Genomic DNA, 21,762 nt, shown 5'->3' on the forward strand with positions numbered 1-21,762 from the left:
ACATACCATACAGATCCTTATAAGATGCCCTGAAACAACTTTAGGTTCATTACACCCTTTGTTAACATACAACGTGGAATGAACAGTCAGCCTAAACAACATTCAATTCGGTGGTGTATCACTACACCCTGATTTTATATTTCGAACCTTTATCCAACATCAACCACATGGTCCCCAACATATACAGACCAAACAGTACCTAAAACTACCCCGCATATTCTATATCATAGCAACAAAGTATTAAACTCACCCTCCATTGAGTTCTTAATAAAAACAAACCCATAATTCTATCACGATCCAATTTCTTAGGTCATGATGGCACCTACTACAATCCTCTAGTAGGTACGCCAACCCGTTAACCAGGAACTTCAAGTAATGGGTTTGAGGGCAGAATAAAAAATGAGTACAGGTCTCAAAAGTGGACCGAAAATATATATAACAACTGACTAGTATCAGAAGGCAAAAGATGGGCCATCCATATTGAATGAGACAGGAATGATTCAAAAATGCCAAGTACTCACCCTAGTCTCTGAAGCTGACTGCAATAGGCTTGATCTATTTACAGTGGTATTTGGTGCTCGTTCCTACATCATAAAAGTAGATGTAGAGTGTAGTATGAGTACCAAGACAACAGGTACCCAGTAGGCATCATAGGCCGACTGAGCAGAAAAGGTAAAAACAATATGAAAATGAGGAATATCCTAAATATGAGTCAACATAAGCATCAAAAGGGGGAAAGAGTACTACCTAAGATAACTATAACTAACTATACCCAACTGGGCTCCCATAAGCCCAGCAAGGACACTCGTGCGTAAGTTAAATAAAAACCTAGACGAACCCCATAAGTCCACCGAGTACACAGAATAGCTACAACTACGAAGTCTAGGAACCAAAAATCTATAATGTTAGGAGCCAAAGTACTATATCATTTCCAAACCCAGAATCCCTAAGAGTTAATCTATCTAGGGATGACTTAGGGGTCGAGGCCGGGACTGGGACCCAGATGCTCACCTGAATGTTCAAAGTGGCCAAGGTCGGGAATAGGTACCCGGATGCTTGCCATAATACATAAGTGCGGTTGAGGCTGGGACTGGGTACCCAAATGCTCGTCATACTAGTAAGCAGGTAGAGGCCGGGGCTGAGTACTCGAATGCTCCCCGATAATTTAGAACGGAGGTCGGGACTTTGTACTCGGATGCTCACAAATAATTTATCCCATGATGTCAAACATTCTACTTCCCAACTAGAATACAATAGTACCAAAAATCTTTTCCCAAATGAGTCCACTAATATGCTGCCAAAACTGGAACCAGAGCCAAAGTCAATGATCATGAAATCTAGTATGGCCGACGCATCACGAAATTCACAATTATACCGATTTATGGATGAAGATATTTTTAAGAGCAAGGGTAACACCTAACTAAGGCCAAACTACCAGGCACTAGCCCGCTACACCATTCTAAAAGGATCTAAGTCCATCAGAGTGACGTCGGGACATCTAAAGCAAGTTTACATCCTATATTAAGGCCAACATACCCCACAGTATCAACAACATGCTCATTCAACTCTCTTTATACTACTAATAAATAATGACAAGATACACATGATTCTAAATATTCGAAAACCCCAATAACAAGCCTAAAGCATGATTTCTAACACCTAAAATATAAAATAAAACTACCCAACCCAAATTTCAACTATTTCAACATGCTTTCACACATTCCAGCTCAATCTAAAGAAAGATAAACCGTAGCCTACCTGTAGGCTAAACACGCAGGCTCTAAATTACTGTACTAGAGATTATCCCATCCGAACTACCTCAGAATGCTGCCAAACTATAAAAAAATAAAACCACGACGTCAATATGGTCGTTTAGACACTAATTTCATAATTTTTGGAAATTGACCAATTTCGGGATCTAAAATGAGAATTGTGAGACCCGCATACGGAATTCCGGATTTGACCCCCTAAAATAGGTTTCAAACTTCATCCCAAGCTCATAAATTAGATTTATAACATAATTTGGGGTGGAAAACTACACAGGACGAGCATGCAACCAAAACTCATAAATTCTGACTAAAGGATCAAAAATGGTAGCATCAAAATCAATAAATTCTAAAAACATAAAACTCCTTAAACCCAAAATAATTGCACTACGATGATCCTTATGAAAAACTCCACAATCTAGCCTCAAGAATCACTCAAAACGGAGTTATATTGACCAAGATACATTCTTCCAAAATTCCACAAAATTTCATTCCTAAAATGACTAAATCAGTAACTAAAAACATATTTTTACCCTAAAAAAGCTTCCCCTCGCATTTATGAGATCACCAAGAGATTTATCATGAAATTCAATTGAATTTAGACCCTTGAATCACCAAAATCGGGTATATATTTGTCAAGAAATAATTACTCAAAGTTCTTCAAGAACTCAAACCAAAAATGGACACAGCTGCAAATAAAATTATGATTTTTACTTGAATCAAATAGTACAAATCAGTTTTCAATCACTCCAATGCGTTCTCCATAAAAAATCTCACAAGTTTGCCTTTTGAATCACCGAATTTTGAGCCCTAATGCTCAAGTTATGGGTTTTAAAGTTGGAGAAAATGTCCCTAAAAAATATTGTTGCTGATGTAAATTTTTTCAGATTTTAGAAAATCCAAAATCTCTTATGGGGTGCTCGGAGTTCGTTCGTAATCCGATAAAAATAAACCAAATATGCTACGCCACTAAAATGGACGTTTCGGACTAAATGACAGATTCATAATTCCTATACTAGATCATTTTAATAAAAAGTGGATCCCACACCTAAGAGCCCTTTTAAGCCACATTTCACAACGGGCCTCGAGATTAGACCGGAAGCCTTAAAAAGCAAACGAAGAGTCTTTCTAGACCAAAATCGATATTTTGGAACTAACCGCGCTGTCAGAATTTTCATTCGAGCATGTTTTCCAAGAATGTTGACCAAAGTCAACCATAGGCTAACTTTCAAAGTCAAAAACGTCAAATTACCCCAAATTCGTATCGATTACCTCGATAGTCATTCCAATAGTCCTACCAACCTAATTTGGTCATTCCGGAGCTGATGGAACAATCAAAATTTGAATTCCAGATCTCATTGATCCAAAACTCGAAAAGTCGCAACTCAACCAACTTAGGCCTTCAAAATACCCGAACAGACTCGGGACCTCTAAAAATTCAACGAACACTTCTTCTAGACCAAAAACCATCTCCCATATCCAAGGAGTCATCAGAATTCCATTCCGAGCATCGGAACTCCAAAAGATGACCAAACTCAAAACTTGGCTTAAAATTCCTCAATTTCTCAACTCAAGGCCTCAAAATTTTGTTACAACTCCAAAACTTATTCCGTGAAATCTCCTAAGCCAATTTCGATATTTCGGAGCTGCTGAAATCGATGAAATTCCATTCCGAGACTCATAGCTCCGATTGACCCCAAATACCACTTCTTAATACTTAAAGCTTATGAAACTCAAAATTTCCAAAGACTTAACTTTTCATAAGATTTTCTATAAATCAATACCCGGTAACAATCAAAAATAACTCAGCACATCTAAAGGGAGGGGTAAAATGGTCATTTTACAGAAATTCTAAAAATGACCTTTAGGATCATTATAAATTCTTTATCCAAACTCATACATAAAGAGAGAGAAAATAGAGCAGCCACCATACCTCAATTTTTGTACTTTTCCTTTTAACTTGAATTCTTTAAGAACTTCAACTTGCCTTCAAACTTAAACCAAAGAATAAATAAAAAGTCTCTTAATAACCAAGAAAAATGAGCAGTTATCTTGTGGAAACATTCTGCCCAATACTTATACTTAAGCACGAATAACATGTTTTTCTAGTCTTTCATAGGATAATTAAGTTATATCCATAACTTTTTTAACTTACCTTGGCTTGCAAAGATGGGGGTTTCTTTCCTAACCCTAGGAGGAATTTAAGGGTTGTTGTTCTAAGCCTTGAGAGAAATGGAGAAAGCTTGAGTAAAACCTAATTTTTGTGTGTTAAAAATGAGTAAAAGGACCAGCTTATATTGGTCTTATATTGAGCCTTTTTAACCTTTTAAAAAATCTCTAGAACCACTTTTTTAGCTTCATTTCCCACCATTAATTGGTCAAGTAGGTGATGCATCTACTTGTTTATATCAAGCTGCTCAAAATGTCAAATTAGGTGATGCACCTACTTGCTTTATATATTAATTGGGCTTAACTACATTGGGCCTTGGAAGATTTGGAAATTGGGCTCCTTTTCTCATTTTCTGTTCATTTACTTATTTGGACCTCAAATGAGTTCATTAACATAGGTTTAAATATGATCCATATAACTTAAGTAGATGATATACCTAGTTTACTTAAGGCGAGCAAACAACTAATTATTTTATTTCATTTTCTACATCTTAACCCCATTTTCTTTATATAACATTTCACATTAAACTTTTGCCTCAAATACCACCTTACTATTTTAAGTTTAAATACTTACGTCAAGGTTAACTTGACAATATACATGCTGAAACGTGTGAGGCATTACAACACCTTTCATATATTTTAACCATCACTACTCCAATAAGAAACTTGGTCCCTCACCTATACGACAAGACAATGTCAAGTGCCATAGGAGTAGGGCTAGCATATCTCAAATATGGGTTGTTACATCTTCCCCTACTTAGGAACATTCGTCCTCAAATTTTACCATAGTTAACCAGCCCAAACAAGTTCAAGCCTAAGTTAAATACTACTGTTAGCCACATAATTTGTATAGACTACTTACTTGTCAATGATTCAATTCAACACTTTGACCTTTGTCTTTGGATTGAAATAAATGAGGATATTTTGTTATAACCCGTATTTTTCACATTAGGATATTTTGGAGACAACGGTAACAAGTCAAGGGCAAGGCTATGTTTGATCTTGTTGGACAAAAATTTCTTATGACTAAATTGAAATTTCAACTTGGAAATATTAGAAAATGTAAGGGGCAAAATTTGGAATTTCTCATGGAGGATGTTATATCCCGTATTTTATACGGTTGGATGTTTTAAGGTAGCCGTGGTAAAGTTAAGGGAATGACCATCTTTCAAAATTTATTTAATATACAAGTTGGATATGAATATTATTTATGATCATTACTAGTGTGGAAATATTGGAAAAGGCAAAGGGCAAAAAGGAAAATTCGCAAAGTGGCCTATGGTAATATTGTGGAAGGCTAGGGGTAAAATGGGAATTTCACAAAGTCTTCAAGAAGACTCATGTGGGACCCACATACCACATGGCAGCCCATGATTGGAGAAGAGGGGTGTGTTGGACCAATGAAACCTTGACATGTGTCACCACTTAGATCTTGACATTTGTCACCACTTAGGGCTTGACACGTGTCACCACTTAGGGGATGACATGTGTCACCCCTAAAGTTGTATATATATATATGAGTCTTATGACTCATTAATTTCCATAATCATCTAGAGGTTTCAAGAGAAACAAAACGAAATAACAAGAGGAAGAAAGAAGAGAAGAGAAGAGAAACTTAGGCTAGAAACAAGGAAAAAGCTACGATTTTGGGAGGAGAAAAAGGTAAGTTCTCCGATTCCGTTCCAAGAATTAATTATATGAGCTATACCATGATGTTATTAAGATGTTAGTAATGAAATTTTATGGTTTGAGGCAGCCCAAAACGTTACCAAACAGCCAATAAGTTTCAGCTGCGCTAAATGAAATTCCGAGGCAAGTTTTGGCGAGTTTTGGTGAATTTCGGGAAAGGTAAAGATTTCTGTTTTGAACTGGACTTTATGATGATGTTATGAAGTATATTACATGTCTTAAAATATGCTGGAAGTGGAAAAAATGTATAAGGATGTTTGACGTTGGAAACAAACTAAATGGAAGTCGTAGTAGTTAAATCGAAGTCGCGTAGTGTGTTGTTGTTGTGGTGCTGCAGTTTGGTGGTGGTTTAATTGCGTGTTGCAGGGCTGTAAAGTACTCAAAAATTGATGTGGTTGCTGCTGGTTTTAGCCACACAACCCTCCATTTGGTATGACTACATATTTTACGAAATAAAGGTTAAAAACTCTATTTTGGTACCGTAGTTTGGAATGAGTTGTATAGAGCTTGTATTGTGTAAAGTTGAAGTGATTTACTTGTATACATGCTACTGGCTGTTGTTGTTGGTATGGTTGTTGACATGGTGGCCGAGTTGAAAACTCGGGGATGTTCAATTTACAGGGGAGATGCTGCCCGATTTTCGGTAGATTCGGAGCTAGTAATAAACTAGTCGAGAGACATAGATAAGGAAATGATTCCTATGGTTACTTGGGTGTAGAGTTGGAAATTGGAAAGTGAAAGTTTATTAACCTTAGTATTAATTTCATGTTAAATAGGTTCAAGAGACGACGAAGCGAGCATAGTTAAGAGTAATCCGTAAGAGGTATGTAAAGCAAACCTTTCTTTCTTTTGGCATGTATTTGTTATAAGTATGTAAAGAATATTCTTTTGATTTTCATGTTTTGACATAAGTATGTAAAGCTAAAATTTGTTTTGGTATGGTATTTATGAAACAAAAATATGACTTTTATATAATTTCAAAGAGGTTCCTATTCCTAGAGCCATTAGGATGGACAATTCCTTGATTTCCAAAAGGTATTTTATTATGCTTCGATACGTCTATATGATTTCAGAAGATTTATTTTGATATAATCCAGGGTAACTTTTGAAAGGTACTTGACATGACTCTTGTCTCGATTTTTAAATGATAGCTCATTCTGATTATTCCATCGAGTCTCAAATATGATTTAATTTGCATTAGTTTCTCACTACTCCACTCGTGGATGCCCCAATGCTTCCTTCACCGAGCCCGAGCCGTGTTTTGTTTTCGTGCGTATTTCTCTGCATTGTTCGCCGTGTCCCGACGTGAGGGGGCAGGTATGACATGTACCATGGGGTGGTAAATATTATGCCACGGAGTTATGCTGTGCCATGTACATATATGTTTGTGATATGATATGATATGATATGATTTGATATGGCCATCTGATATGATATGATTTGTTACGGAGATATTCCCTACTCTGGTGTTATGCTGTGCCGTGGTGCCGATGATGGGAGGGCAACCACACTTTGTTCACCGAGTCCCATAATGGGGCCGGATATGGCATATGTTTTTCTGTATACATTATCGGAGGTTTTGATCAGCATTTGATATCTCCGGACATTTTGCTCAGTTTTGTACATTTTATCGCGGTAATGACTTTACTTATTACAACCCATTATATGTGGTTTGATAAACATTTGATATTTTTGGATATTTTGCTCATTTTTGTACATTTTGCTCTGGTAATGACTTAACTGATTTCAGTCCATGCTTTACATACTCAGTACATTTTCCGTACTGACCCCCTTTCTTCGAGGGCTGCGTTACATGCCCGCAGGTACAGATGATTGGTTTGCTGATCCGCTCGCTTAGGACATCCACCATGTTGGTCGACAGTGCTCCTTTGTTCGGAGTTCTATTTTTGTACTGACACCTTCTATTATATATATATATATATATATACGTTGTTCAGGGGTACGGCGGGGCCCTCTCCCGTCATATGACTAGGATATCATTCTGTAGAGGTCTGTAGATATGCGATGTGGGTTTTGTATATATGTTTTGGGTTTTGTGTGTTTCGTTATGGCCTATCGTCCCTCGTGCGTTATATCTATTTTTGTGATCTGTTTAGAGATCCCTTCTAATCATTACCTATGTTTATTTGATTAATGTACTAAGTGGGGATAAGGGTACGTATGGGTGCCTAACTCGGGCACCAGTCATGGCCTACGGAGTTGGGTCGTGACATATTTGGACTTTATTACTTCTTCCACTTACCACGTAACCTCTTCTACTTTCTAGCTTCTCCATAGTACTTTGACATAAACTATTTCTTTATTTCTTAATTTCCAAACTTGTCGATCTAGAATGACATAGGTACTTTTTCATAAGTGAGATCTCCCGTAACTTGTATATCTTTAGTAGATGTGACACAAAAGGGGTCACCTATGCACTTTCAAAGCATTGAGACATGAAACACAAGATGAAATATTGAAAGCTCTTGTGGTAGTTCTAACTCATAAGCAGCTTTGCCAACTTACCAAATCTTATTACACCTTTAATTGGAGACACCTTCAAGAACATCCAATCTCCTATAAAAAAACTCTAGTCCTCTCCTTCTAACATCAACATATGATTTATGTCAACTTTGAGTTGCTGCTAGTTGCTGTTGTATCACCTTTACTTTTTCCATAGCTTTATGAACAAGATCTGGCCCGAATAAGGTAGTTTCACCCACTTCAAACTAGTCGATTGGTAATCTCCATTTTCTTTCATATAAAACCTCATAAGGTGTCATTTTGATGCTTGAATAGTAGATATTGTTGTACGCAAACTCAATTAGTAGAAAATGATCATCCCAGCTACTTTTAAAGTCTAATATACAAACTCGCAACATATCCTCAAGTGTTTGGATTGTACATTCTTTCTGACCATCCGTTTGAGGGTGAAAGGTTGTACTTAAATTCACTTGTGTTCCAAAACTCTTTTGAAATGACTTCCAAATATTTACAATAAATTATGCACCTCTGTCAAATATAATAGAGATTAGAACACCATATAACCATATTATTGCTTTAATATATAACTGTTACACCCCGCACTCTTGAGCTCGGAACGTCTTCTTAAGTTCCTTAGACACTATCATGTGAGCTGGATAAGCTACGACACTATCAAACAACTCTAAGGAAAGAAGATTGTGATACCTCGCGAGAAGGGAGGTTGGACATAGAGTCATAAGAATCCGGAAAGAGTTGGAGGCTAAGAAATGAGTCGTAGGACTCGATTTACTTACGTAAGACACTAAGTTAAGAGTCTTATACACTTAAGTTGCTTAAGGATATACCAAGCTTACGTAGTGCGGATTACATGAGCTCTTAAAGTAAGACGAGATTACGAACCCGCGAGGAAGGGAAAAAGACGACGCGTGGCAGCCAATGGAGGAGCGACACGTGGCAGCACCTCAAGCAAGCAGGTGATGCACCTACTTAGGGTCAAGTAGGTGATGCAGCTGCTTGGGGGAGGTGGACCCCGCTTCCACGTGGCAGCCCCTAATTGGCAGCATGACACGGTGGCCAATCATGGCTTGACACGTGTCATCTTTAGGGGCTGACACGTGTCACCCCTTGGGACCAGATATATGTATGTATATTAGGGATATACTTCAGTTTTGGTCTTCAAACTGCAGCAAAACAAACAGAAAACAAACGTGAGAAGAGAGAAAAGAGAGGCAGCTTTGGTTCTTGAAGATTAAAGGTGAGTTTCTCAACTTTCTTCCGTAAATTAATTAATTAGCGTATACTACGATAATATGGAAGTATTAGTAGTACAAAATTAGGATTTGATGCAGCAAAAAACGGACAGCAAGCTGCCACGACGTTACAGCATGCTGAAAATATTTCCGAGGCACGATTTTGGCGAGTTCTAGCCAATTTCGGGAAAGGTAAGTTCTTACCCTCTAATTTGAAGTTTATGATGTTAACTTATGGTGTATTACACACCTTAGTAGCTGCTGGAAGTTGGGGAAAAGGTTTGAAAAGTTCATCGTTCGAAATTAACGAATTTAGAATCGCTATAGTTAAGTTGTTGTCGAAATAAAGTGTTGTACGTGTAGGGGCTGCTGATGGTTGTGTTGTGGCGTGTTGCAGGGTCTAAAAGTTATCTAAATGAGGTGTGGGAGCTGCTGGTTGCAGCCACAGGCTTTGCAATTAAAGAATTCGCGAAAGAAAGATTAAAAACTCTAGTTTTGGTATCTTAGTTTCGAGTGAATTATTGGGGGTTCATATTGAGTAATTTTGTCATAATATGTATATGTATGGGCTGCTGGTTGCATTGTTGGTTGGCTGCAGGTTCTAAGGACATGGTTGGGATTTCGGATAGGGCACATTATAGGGGAGGTGCTGCCCGATTTTCGTTAACATCCTAACTAGTTAAGGAACTAGCCGAGAAGGCGAGCGAAGGGATGAATGTTATGAATACTCGTGGGTAATCTAAGTTGCTGAAAAGTCCAAGGTTGTTAATACTTACATTACTTCCATGTTAAATAGGTTTTGAGGACAACGATGTGGACGTGATTAAGAGAAGTCCATACAAGGTATGTGAAGGGTTCCTTTGGCGTGTTTTTGGAATATATATATGTAGAACTATTCTTCTTTTCTTTTGGCATGTCTTAGATATAAGTTATGAATGATATGTATACGATATTTGGGATTCAATCCATTCGTAAAGCCCCGAATATAAGTCAAAACTCTTATTTACTTCTTGATGTTAGAACTCCTGCAATAGCTGAGTTGTTGCCCTTAAGTCTTTTATGTGATGAAAACTAGTACATGTGAAGCCTATTTCTCCTTTCCTTTGGAATGGCTTAATTTTAAGTTAAATGGTATATGATATAGGTTTAGAGGTAATTCCATTTGTGAGCTCTGATTGTAACTCGTGACTTGTAGTTACTCCTGAATATTAAGAGTCTGAAAGTAGTCAAACAGTTATTCTCAAGACTGCTATACAGTGAATAGTAAGTGGAGATACAAGCTCCTTTCCTTGAAATCTCTGAAATGATCAATGTCACTGATTACATAACTGTGTCTCTGATTGCATAACTGTGTCTTTGAATGCATAAACCATGTTTCTGATTGCATAAGCTATATGGCATTGTCTGGATGCATGTCTGTGATTCTTGAAGCCCCAACTGATGTAAGCCTTAATGACATCTAAAGGGATACCTCGGATAATTACTCCCCCAGTCTTCAGGTGACGGTTCACTTGACTGTTTCATCGAGTCTTAGATAATGACTTAGTTGCATGTGGTTTCTCACTACTCTACTCGTACATACTGTAACCCATCCTTCCTCGAGTCCCACGATGGGCCGGGATATGTTATCGTGCACACTGTTACTACCTCTTTCACCGCGTCCCGGGCCGGATGTGTATAGTTCCACGCACGAGGAGACGATGCCGTACATGAGGTGTGATATATGTTATATGTTATGACGATACGATTATTCACCGAGTCCCGGGTCGGCTGTAATATGATAGTATATGTGGTGAAATAAGGAAGGAACACCCAGTCCCTCCTTAGAGGGCCGGGTATATATGTATATTATGATGGTACGCTATAGACGTACACCACTCCATTCACCGAGTCCCTCACTAAAGGGCCGGATACTTTATGTAGGCATGCATATGAGATTAAAGCAATACATTGTGACCCTGAGCCCCGCAGTGAACCGGGTGTGATACGATGATATACATGATAAGATGATACCCTATACGATGGTATGATACCATATACGATGATATGATGAAATGAAATGCATTATGATATGATGATATGTGATTATGAAGAAGTGATTATAACACCGAGTTCACTAGAGGGACGAGCACAGCATATGATGATGTGTATGATTTATGTGTCCTAAGGTGCAGGTACAGTAATTTATTTAGTTATTATACTTGTCCCCTGCATCCCTATTTCAGTTATGATCTCAGTTACGATGTGTTATGCTTTACATACTCAGTACATATATCGTACTGACCCCCCTTTTCTCGGGGGGCTGCGTTTCATGCCCGCAGGTACAGATGTTTATTCTGGAGATCCATCAGCATAGGAGTTCCTCTCAGCTGTGTCAGAAGTGCTTCACTGTTCTGGAGCCTAAATTTTGATGCTGGTCACTTAATGTATATATTTGTACATTCAGTGGTACGGCGGGGGTCTTGTCCTGCCATATGTTGTTGTTACTATTCTTAGAGGTCTGTACACATATGTTTATGTGGGTTGTTTGTGAATTAGTTTCGATATTGCCTATCCGATATGTTGTGAATGCCTTTGTTATAGCAGCCTTGTCGGCTCACGTGCCCTTTCATGATATGATACAAATGAAAGAGGCTACATGTACATAAAAAAAAGTTTTAAACTATTGGGGCTTTTGTATATAGTATCACATCACACACGGTTCAACTTAAGTGTAGTTGATAAATACGCATAAGAGGGTCCAGGTCGGACCCCAGTTGCGGCCTACGGGGTTGGGTCATGACAGAAGTGGTATTAGAGCAGTTCGTCCTTGGAATGTCTATAGACCGTGTCTAGTAGAGTCTTGTTTATCGGTGTGTTGTGCACCATATCTATAGACAGGTGGCTACAGGACATTTAAGATGTTACTTTCTTTCATATCTAAGATCGTGCGATAGTGCCGAGCTATAGGAAATGAAATTCCTCATACTAACCTACGATTTTAGCAGGAAGACAACGCCGGTAGAAGGAAGTAACTGACGATATTAGATGTTATGAAGCACACAGGTAAGCAAAGGCACGAAGGACCTATGTTAGGTAAGGTATTGAAATGCGATTGACAGATACAATTGAAAAGTGAAAGGAAAGGTAAATAGGAAAGTATAACAGGTGCAGCTCGAGTGGACATAACAGGTAAGTTCATTTCCATATTGTTAATTGTGGGCACCCTGTGTAGCTGCGATGTGAGGTGACATGACTATATATGTGTGCCCTGTGTGGCTGAGATGTTATACAATATGAATGTATATATGTGTGCCCTGTGAGGCATTGTTGGTATTTTCTGCGTACAGGTGTTGAGATAGTAAGAAATACAGAGGAAACTCTGCCCAAATTTTCCTAGAAATAAGAGGAGAATGAGATACAGGGCTATAGTATGTCTTGAAAGGTTGTTCTCGTAACAATGATGAGATTTGACTAAACAAGTATGGCCGACCTCGAGGAATAAGTTAATTGCTGAGTTAATGGCAATAGAAACTAGGAGGACGATACTGGAATAGTAGAATAAGTTAGAAAGGACCTATAAGCCAAAGAAAATGACTCAGAGAGGAATGATAGATCGGGATAAAACGAGATAGTAAGGCATTTCCTGAATTGATATAGGGATAAACTATGACAAGTGATAGTTGAAGGAAGTAACCGTATGGTTAAGACAAGAGTAAGACAAGAGTACAAAGGGAAAAGAATTGTGACGGATATGAAGTGTTAATAAGATAGCTTGTGAGACCTTAAGGACAAGACTAGCTAAGAAGGGTAAGTAACCCATAGTAAGAATCGTGAAGAAAGTCAAGCGGTATTATACTATTGGTCTGACTGCGAACAAGGTACCAGGTGAACATAGCAAAAACCATTATTAGAATAAACAAAACTTAGTAAGGAATTAACTAGAAGGTATGATGTGGTCCATGTAAATGGAATGTAAAGATAGGTGTGGAACGGAAAAGCAAGCTATGGAACAAATAAGGAAGATTTATCAAGTTCCATAAGGAAAGTTTCGAATAAAGGTTATATTATGATGAAAAGGATGGCTAGTGCAAGGAAATAAAGGGTAATATGGAATTCCTTACGCCCAACCAAAAATGGAAATGAGTTGAAGGAATAATATAGAAGTTCTAATAGAGGCACTCAAGATAGATGTGATTAATTAAGTTTAAGTATCGAACAAAAAGAGACATAGACAGTTACGAATTGAAAGTATAGTATGATGAAAAAGTAATAAGATAAGGCCCCTACTACCACGAAATTGATATGGTTTTAAGCAGGATTAGAAATGAGCCTTAGGCACACGACAAAGGTGCAAGCTCAGGAGGCGCAAAGAAGTATGGTGTACACGTGACTCCACTCTAATGATTAGTGGTATCCACTGGAATAAAGTTAGTATAATGATGAAGCTCGAAACATGAGTCATTAAAGTATAAGTACACTCGAGTGGGGAATGTGCACCAATTATGAGCCCTCCCTAATTACTGGTTTGGATGAATGGAATGTGGCTTTGAATGCACTGCTACATTACGGATACTACTCGAGTATCAATCATTAGATGAGACTCGATTCGAGATATTCCAAATATTAAAGCACCCTACGGTTGTGCTAGGGTTTCCTAGAAAGGCAACCTAACGTGGGGATGATTTAACAGAAGGTGTAGATATGGTACAGCACGTTAAATATGGTTGAGTGGAATCATTCGCATATGAATGGATTAAAATAAACAGAGGATGATATAGGTACACCCTAAAAGGGGGGAAGTGGACAAAAGAAGTACAAGCGTAAAAGAAAATCAATTGATGCTATCGCATGTAAATGGGGACGCTTAAACGTCAAACAAGACCCCATAAGAGATGGACGTGATCATACCCAAACTGATGCACCGGATTCCGTCAAAACTCCGAAGTTAAGCGTGCTCGAATGAGAGTAGCACTGGGATGGGTGACCCCCTGGGAAGTGAGAAAGAGAACAAAACAAGTATGAAAAAAAGAGATTATAAAAGCGGGTTAGTACAACGACACATATAGAACAGAGTACGCCAAGAGCAGAAAAAGATTATGACTGAAATACAACGCACCTCGTGAAAATGGCACAAAAATAGTTGTGCAACTTATGAATATTGGCATACTAAGAGCGAGGTCAAATGATTACTCGATAAAAGAAAGTAAGTAATAACAATGTGATTGCCATATTTAGAATCTATTCAGGAAAAGTGTAAGATGGTTCGAGGCAGAACTATTCAGATATAATTGGTATTAAGGACAAGAGCCAAAGTGGAGCCTTGACCTCGACTAAAGGAGGTAAGCCACTAGTATAGCAACTCTAAGGAATTTTTTGGACTGCTCTATGTCCGTACACACGTTTATGTAAGGATTACAATATGATGTATGGTAAGAAAACTGGAAAAAAGATCTGAGTAAAAGAGAAAGATAGCATACCTAAGGTATTACAAGTTGGATTAAGAGGAGTTGTACAATAGCTTAAGTTAAAAGAAGCATCAGCAGTCTGATAGCCTATCTCAGGGAATGAAAACCCCGACTCAGAGGTGGAAAGCAGTTAATATGTATTATAGTACGAGCTGACCTCGCATTCTAAGGAACTGGGAGTTCATACGGGCTATGGTAGATGGGCTGACAGAATCAACCTGTTCCCCTCCAGTTAGAAAGTCATATTCAGCTGAGGGTTCTGCGAAATGACATAGTGGGGAAACAATAAGATTTCACGGAGTCCCCACATCTATTATCTTAGATAGAAAAGTTCAATTTACAGCTAACTGCTGGAAATTATTTCGAAAGGGATTGAGGAACCTAGATGAATCTTAGTATGACATTTTGCCCTTCGATTAAGGGATAGGCCCAGATGTGACCCACTAAATTATTGATGAAGTAAAGCTTATTCCGGAACAAGATATCGATTAGCAGCCTAAAGTCAGCAAGAAGGGGATACATTGATCCTTCGCAGAGCATTTTTAGAATAGATAAAGCTCCCTATGAGTAGGACCTACCGTCCGATTTGAAACAATACATTCAGCTTTCACAGATCAATGCTCCGTAAGAATGGGAACGACGCTCCCAGAATATTGCCCGTGGAGGAGGTCCACATAATAGGGAGTTATCCTACGAGGGGCAACCTATCTCCATCCGGGATCAGCAGATTAAACGGGTTGCGAACTAAGGACATAGCCTCCATCAAGATACTGTGGCGGAATAAGAATCGTGAAGGCATAACCTAGGAGGTTGAAAAGGACATGAAACACAGGTGTCCGTACCTATTCTCGATATCTACAGATAGCCTCCAGTCTTGGAACTCGTATATTAAGTACTTGGATGAAAATGTATGTCATTCCAGTAGAAAGGAATCTCCTTATGATCCGTATAAAGTCTTAAGGAAAGATTTATTCAACATTCGGGGACGAATGTTCTAAAGGGGGGAAGGATGTTACACCCCACACTCTTGATCTCGGAACGTCTTCTTAAGTTCCTTAGACACTATCATGTGAGCCGGATAAGCTACGACACTATCAAACAACTCTAAGGAAAGAAGATTGTGATACCTCGCGAGAAGGGAGGTTGGACATAGAGTCATAAGAATCCGGAAAGAGTTGGAGGCTAAGAAATGAGTCGTAGGACTCGATTTAATTACGTAAGACACTAAGTTAAGAGTCTTATACACTTAAGTTGCTTAAGGATATACCAAGCTTACGTAGTGCGGATTACATGAGCTCTTAAAGTAAGACGAGATTACGAACCCGCGAGGAAGGGAAAAAGACGACGCGTGGCAGCCAATGGAAGAGCGACACGTGGCAGCACCTCAAGAAAGCAGGTGATGAACCTACTTAGGGTCAAGTAGGTGATGCAGCTGCTTGGGGGAGGTGGACCCCGCTTCCACGTGGCAGCCCCTAATTGGCAGCATGACACGGTGGCCAATCATGGCTTGACACGTGTCATCTTTAGGGGCTGACACGTGTCACCCCTTGGGACCACATATATGTATGTATATTAGGGATATACTTCAGTTTTGGTCTTCAAACTGCAGCAAAACAAACAGAAAACAAACGTGAGAAGAGAGAAAAGAGAGGCAGCTTTGGTTCTTGAAGATTAAAGGTGAGTTTCTCAACTTTCTTCCGTAAATTAATTAATTAGCGTATACTACGATGATATGGAAGTATTAGTAGTACAAAATTAGGATTTGATGCAGCAAAAAACGGACAGCAAGCTGCCACGACGTTACAGCATGCTGAAAATATTTCCGAGGCACGATTTTGGCGAGTTCTAGCCAATTTCGGGAAAGGTAAGTTCTTACCCTCTAATTTGAAGTTTATGATGTTAACCTATGGTGTATTACACACCTTATTAGCTGCTGGAAGTTGGGGAAAAGGTTTGAAAAGTTCATCGTTCGAAATTAACGAATTTAGAATCGCTATAGTTAAGTTGTTGTCGAAATAAAGTGTTGTACGTGTAGGGGCTGCTGCTGGTTGTGTTGTGGCGTGTTGCAGGGTCTAAAAGTTATCTAAATGAGGTGTGGGAGCTGCTGGTTGCAGCCACAGGCTTTGCAATTAAAGAATTCGCGAAAGAAAGATTAAAAACTCTAGTTTTGGTATCTTAGTTTCGAGTGAATTATTGGGGGTTCATATTGAGTAATTTTGTCATAATATGTATATGTATGGGCTGCTGGTTGCATTGTTGGTTGGCTGCAGGTTCTAAGGACATGGTTGGGATTTCGGATAGGGCACATTATAGGGGAGGTGCTGCCCGATTTTCGTTAACATCCTAACTAGTTAAGGAACTAGCCGAGAAGGCGAGCGAAGGGATGAATATTATGAATACTCGTGGGTAATCTAAGTTGCTGAAAAGTCCAAGGTTGTTAATACTTACATTACTTCCATGTTAAATAGGTTTTGAGGACAACGATGTGGACGTGATTAAGAGAAGTCCATACAAGGTATGTGAAGCGTTCCTTTGGCGTGTTTTTGGCATATATATATGTAGAACTATTCTTCTTTTCTTTTGGCATGTCTTAGATATAAGTTATGAATGATATGTATACGATATTTGGGATTCAATCCATTCGTAAAGCCCTGAATATAAGTCAAAACTCTTATTTACTTCTTGATGTTAGAACTCCTGCAATAGCTGAGTTGTTGCCCTTAAGTCTTTTATGTGATGAAAACTAGTACATGTGAAGCCTATTTCTCCTTTCCTTTGGAATGGTTTAATTTTAAGTTAAATGGTATATGATATAGGTTTAGAGGTAATTCCGTTTGTGAGCTCTGATTGTAACTCGTGACTTGTAGTTACTCCTGAATATTAAGAGTCTGAAAGTAGTCAAACAGTTATTCTCAAGACTGCTATACAGTGAATAGTAAGTGGAGATACAACCTCCTTTCCTTGAAATCTCTGGAATGATCAATGTCACTGATTACATAACTGTGTCTCTGATTGCATAACTGTGTCTTTGATTGCATAAACCATGTTTCTGATTGCATAAGCTATATGGCATTGTCTGGATGCATGTCTGTGATTCTTGAAGCCCCAACTGATGTAAGCCTTAATGACATCTAAAGGGATACCTCGGATAATTACTCCCCCAGTCTTCAGGTGACGGTTCACTTGACTGTTTCATCGAGTCTTAGATAATGACTTAGTTGCATGTGGTTTCTCACTACTCTACTCGTACATACTGTAACCCATCCTTCCTCGAGTCCCACGATGGGCCGGGATATGTTAGCGTGCACACTGTTACTACCTCTTTCACCGCGTCCCGGGCCGGATGTGTATAGTTCCACGCACGAGAAGACGATGCCGTACATGAGGTGTGATATATGTTATATGTTATGACGATACGATTATTCACCGAGTCCCGGGCCGGCTGTAATATGATAGTATATGTGGTGAAATAAGGAAGGAACACCGAGTCCCTCCTTAGAGGGCCGAGTATATATGTATATTATGATGGTACGCTATAGACGTACACCACTCCATTCACCGAGTCCCTCACTAAAGGGCCGGATACTTTATGTAGGCATGCATATGAGATTAAAACAATACATTGTGACCCTGAGCCCCGCAGTGAACCGGGTGTGATATGATGATATACATGATAAGATGATACCGTATACGATGGTATGATACTATATACGATGATATGATGAAATGAAATGCATTATGATATGATAATATGTGATTCTGAAGAAGTGATTATAACACCGAGTTCACTAGAGGGACGGGCACAGCATATGATGATGTGTATGATTTATGTGTCCTAAGGTGCAGGTATAGTAATTTATTTAGTTATTATACTTGTCCCCTGCATCCCTATTTCAGTTATGATCTCAGTTACGATGTGTTATGCTTTACATACTCAGTACATATATCGTACTGACCCCCCTTTTCTCGGGGGGCTGCGTTTCATGCCCGCAGGTACAGATGTTTATTCTGGAGATCCATCAGCATAGGAGTTCCTCTCAGCTGTGTCGGAAGTGCTTCACTGTTCTGGAGCCTAAATTTTGATGCTGGTCACTTAATATATATATTTGTACATTCAGTGGTACGGCGGGGGTCTTGTCCTGCCATATGTTGTTGTTACTATTCTTAGAGGTCTGTACACATATGTTTATGTGGGTTGTTTGTGAATTAGTTTCGATGTTGCCTATCCGATATGTTGTGAATGTCTTTGTTATAGCAGCCTTGTCGGCTCACGTGCCCTTTCATGATATGATACAAATGAAAGAGGCTACATGTACATAAAAAAAAGTTTTAAACTATTGGGGCTTTTGTATATAGTATCACATCACACACGGTTCAACTTAAGTGTAGTTGATAAATACGTATAAGAGGTTCCAGGTCGGACCCCAGTTGCGGCCTACGGGGTTGGGTCATGACAATAACCTTGCATACACTTCCACTATATAAGTAGTCTTGACTGGCAATAAGTGCGCTGATTTGGTGAGTCTATCAACAATAACCCATATGGAATCAAACTTCCGAAATGAATGAGGTAAACCAGTGACAAAGTCCATGTTGATCATGTTCCACTTCCAAATTGGAAGTTCTATACACTGCATATAACCTCCAGGCTTTTGGTGCTCTACTTTAACTTGTTGAATATTTGGATATTAAGCCACATATTCTACAATGTTCTTCTTTATGTCACTCCACCAATATACTTCTTTCAAGTAATGATACATTTTAGTCGAGCCCAGATGGATAGAATATCTTGAATGATGAGCTTCTACCATAATCCTATTTATTAGTCTGTATACATTAGGTACATGCAATCTATTCTGACACCTGACTATTCCTTCCTCTGTAAGCCCAAATACCTTTGTCATACCTTGTTGTACATTCTCCTTAAGATGTAATAGAATAGGATATGTGTACTACTTATCTTTCACTTCCGCTAAAAATGAAGATTCTGCTACATTTTGCATGATAACCCCTTAATATTGAGATTCAATAAGGAGAACCCCCAAGCTAACTAGTTTGTAAAAATCATTAGTTATGATTTGTCTTTCCACGGACTGCTCATACGTGCTTGCCATGGTTTTACAACTTAAAGCATTAGCTACTATATTTGCTTTACTGGGATGATATAAGATATCAACGTCATAATATTTTAATGCCTTAGATTTAGGTCCTTTGTTTTAAATATATATTGCAAACACTTGTGATCAGTATATATGTCTACATAAACTCTATATAAGTAGTGGCGCCATATCTTCAAAGCAAATATAATTACTGCTAGCTCTAAATCATGGGTTGGATAATGTTTCTCATGTAACTGCAACTGTCTTGAGGAATAAGATATTAATTTCACATGCTGTATCAATACACATCCTAGGCCCACTCCTGAATCATCACAATACACAACACACCCCTCCGTGCCTTCCGGAAGAACTAATATAGGTGTAGAAGTAAATTTATCCTTCAGCTCTTGGAAGACTCTTTCACATGAATTGCTCTATTGTAACTTGGCTTCCTTGTGTTTTAGCTTTGTTAAAGGTGATGAAATAGAAGAAAATCATTCAACAAACCTTCTATAATAACCTGCCAAGCCAAGGAAACTACGAACCTCCATAGGTGTTGTAGGTTTTGGCCAATTCTTCACGGCTTCTATCTTTTGTGCATCGACCCGTATTCCTTTATTAGATACAATCTGACCCTAGAATGCCATAGATTTTAACCAAAAGTCACATTTAGAAAACTTTGCATAAAACTTATGATCACGAAGAATCTGTAATACCTACTACAAGTGATTAACGTGGTCCTCTTTCGATTTTGAATACACCAAAATGTCATTCATGAATACCATCACAAATACGTCCAAAAATGGATTGAACACCATATTCATCAAATACATAAAAGTTGTTGGTGCATTTGTTTGCCCAAAAGACATAACTAAAAACTCAAAATGACTATACCGTGTTTGAAAAGCTGTCTCGGATACATCTTTATCTCTGACTCTCACTTGGTGATAACCTTAACTCAAGTCTATCTTTGAAAAACACTTAGCACCTTGTAATTGATCAAATAAATCATCAATTCTAGGAGAAGATATTTGTTCTTTATAATTACCTTATTCAACTATAGGTAGTCAATACACATTTTTAACGAACCATCTTTCTTGCGTACAAATAAAATTGGTTCCCCCTAAGGGGACATACAAGGCCTTATGAATCCCTTCCTAGAAAGTCTTTTCATTGCTCCTTCAACTCTTGTAATTCTACCATGGCCATTCTATATAGAGGGATGGAGATAGGTTGAGTATCTATAATCACATCAATACTAAATTCTACTTCTCATTCAGGAGGCAAACCTAAAATATTTTCAGGAAATAAATCGGGAAATTCATTTACTACTGGAATAGATTGAAGTGTTGGTGTCTTCGCATCTACATTTTTCACTCTTACTAAATGATATATATATCTATCATGACCCGGTCTAAGGCATAGACAAAAAATTATGATCGATACCCCGAAGGGCTCCAACCAAGACTCTTGACATATCATAAAGCAAGCATAGGGTAAAGTAAATGCGGAAATATCATAAGAAAGTCTAAACCATGATTCATAAATAAAAATGTAACTCAACAACATAGGCTCAAACACTTGTCCAACTAATGCCTTTAATCATGAGCATGGGCAAGGGCCAAGACATGTCCCTAGATTACCTCAAAATGAAATATAACCAAATGTCTTTGAAAGAAGAAACAACTCATGAACTTCCCTCGATGGGTGAGGACTCACCAAGACTTCGCCGTATGAACTCAACTAGCCACGTGTGTGGGTATGATCCTCAAACTCAACCGCTATATTATGAGATAATATACGCAACAATATGCATTAGTTCATTTGAATGTACTAAGTATATGGGCATGACATGCAA

Source organism: Solanum dulcamara, chromosome 12, assembly GCF_947179165.1.
Source record: "Solanum dulcamara chromosome 12, daSolDulc1.2, whole genome shotgun sequence".
NCBI classification, from domain to species: Eukaryota; Viridiplantae; Streptophyta; class Magnoliopsida; order Solanales; family Solanaceae; genus Solanum; species Solanum dulcamara.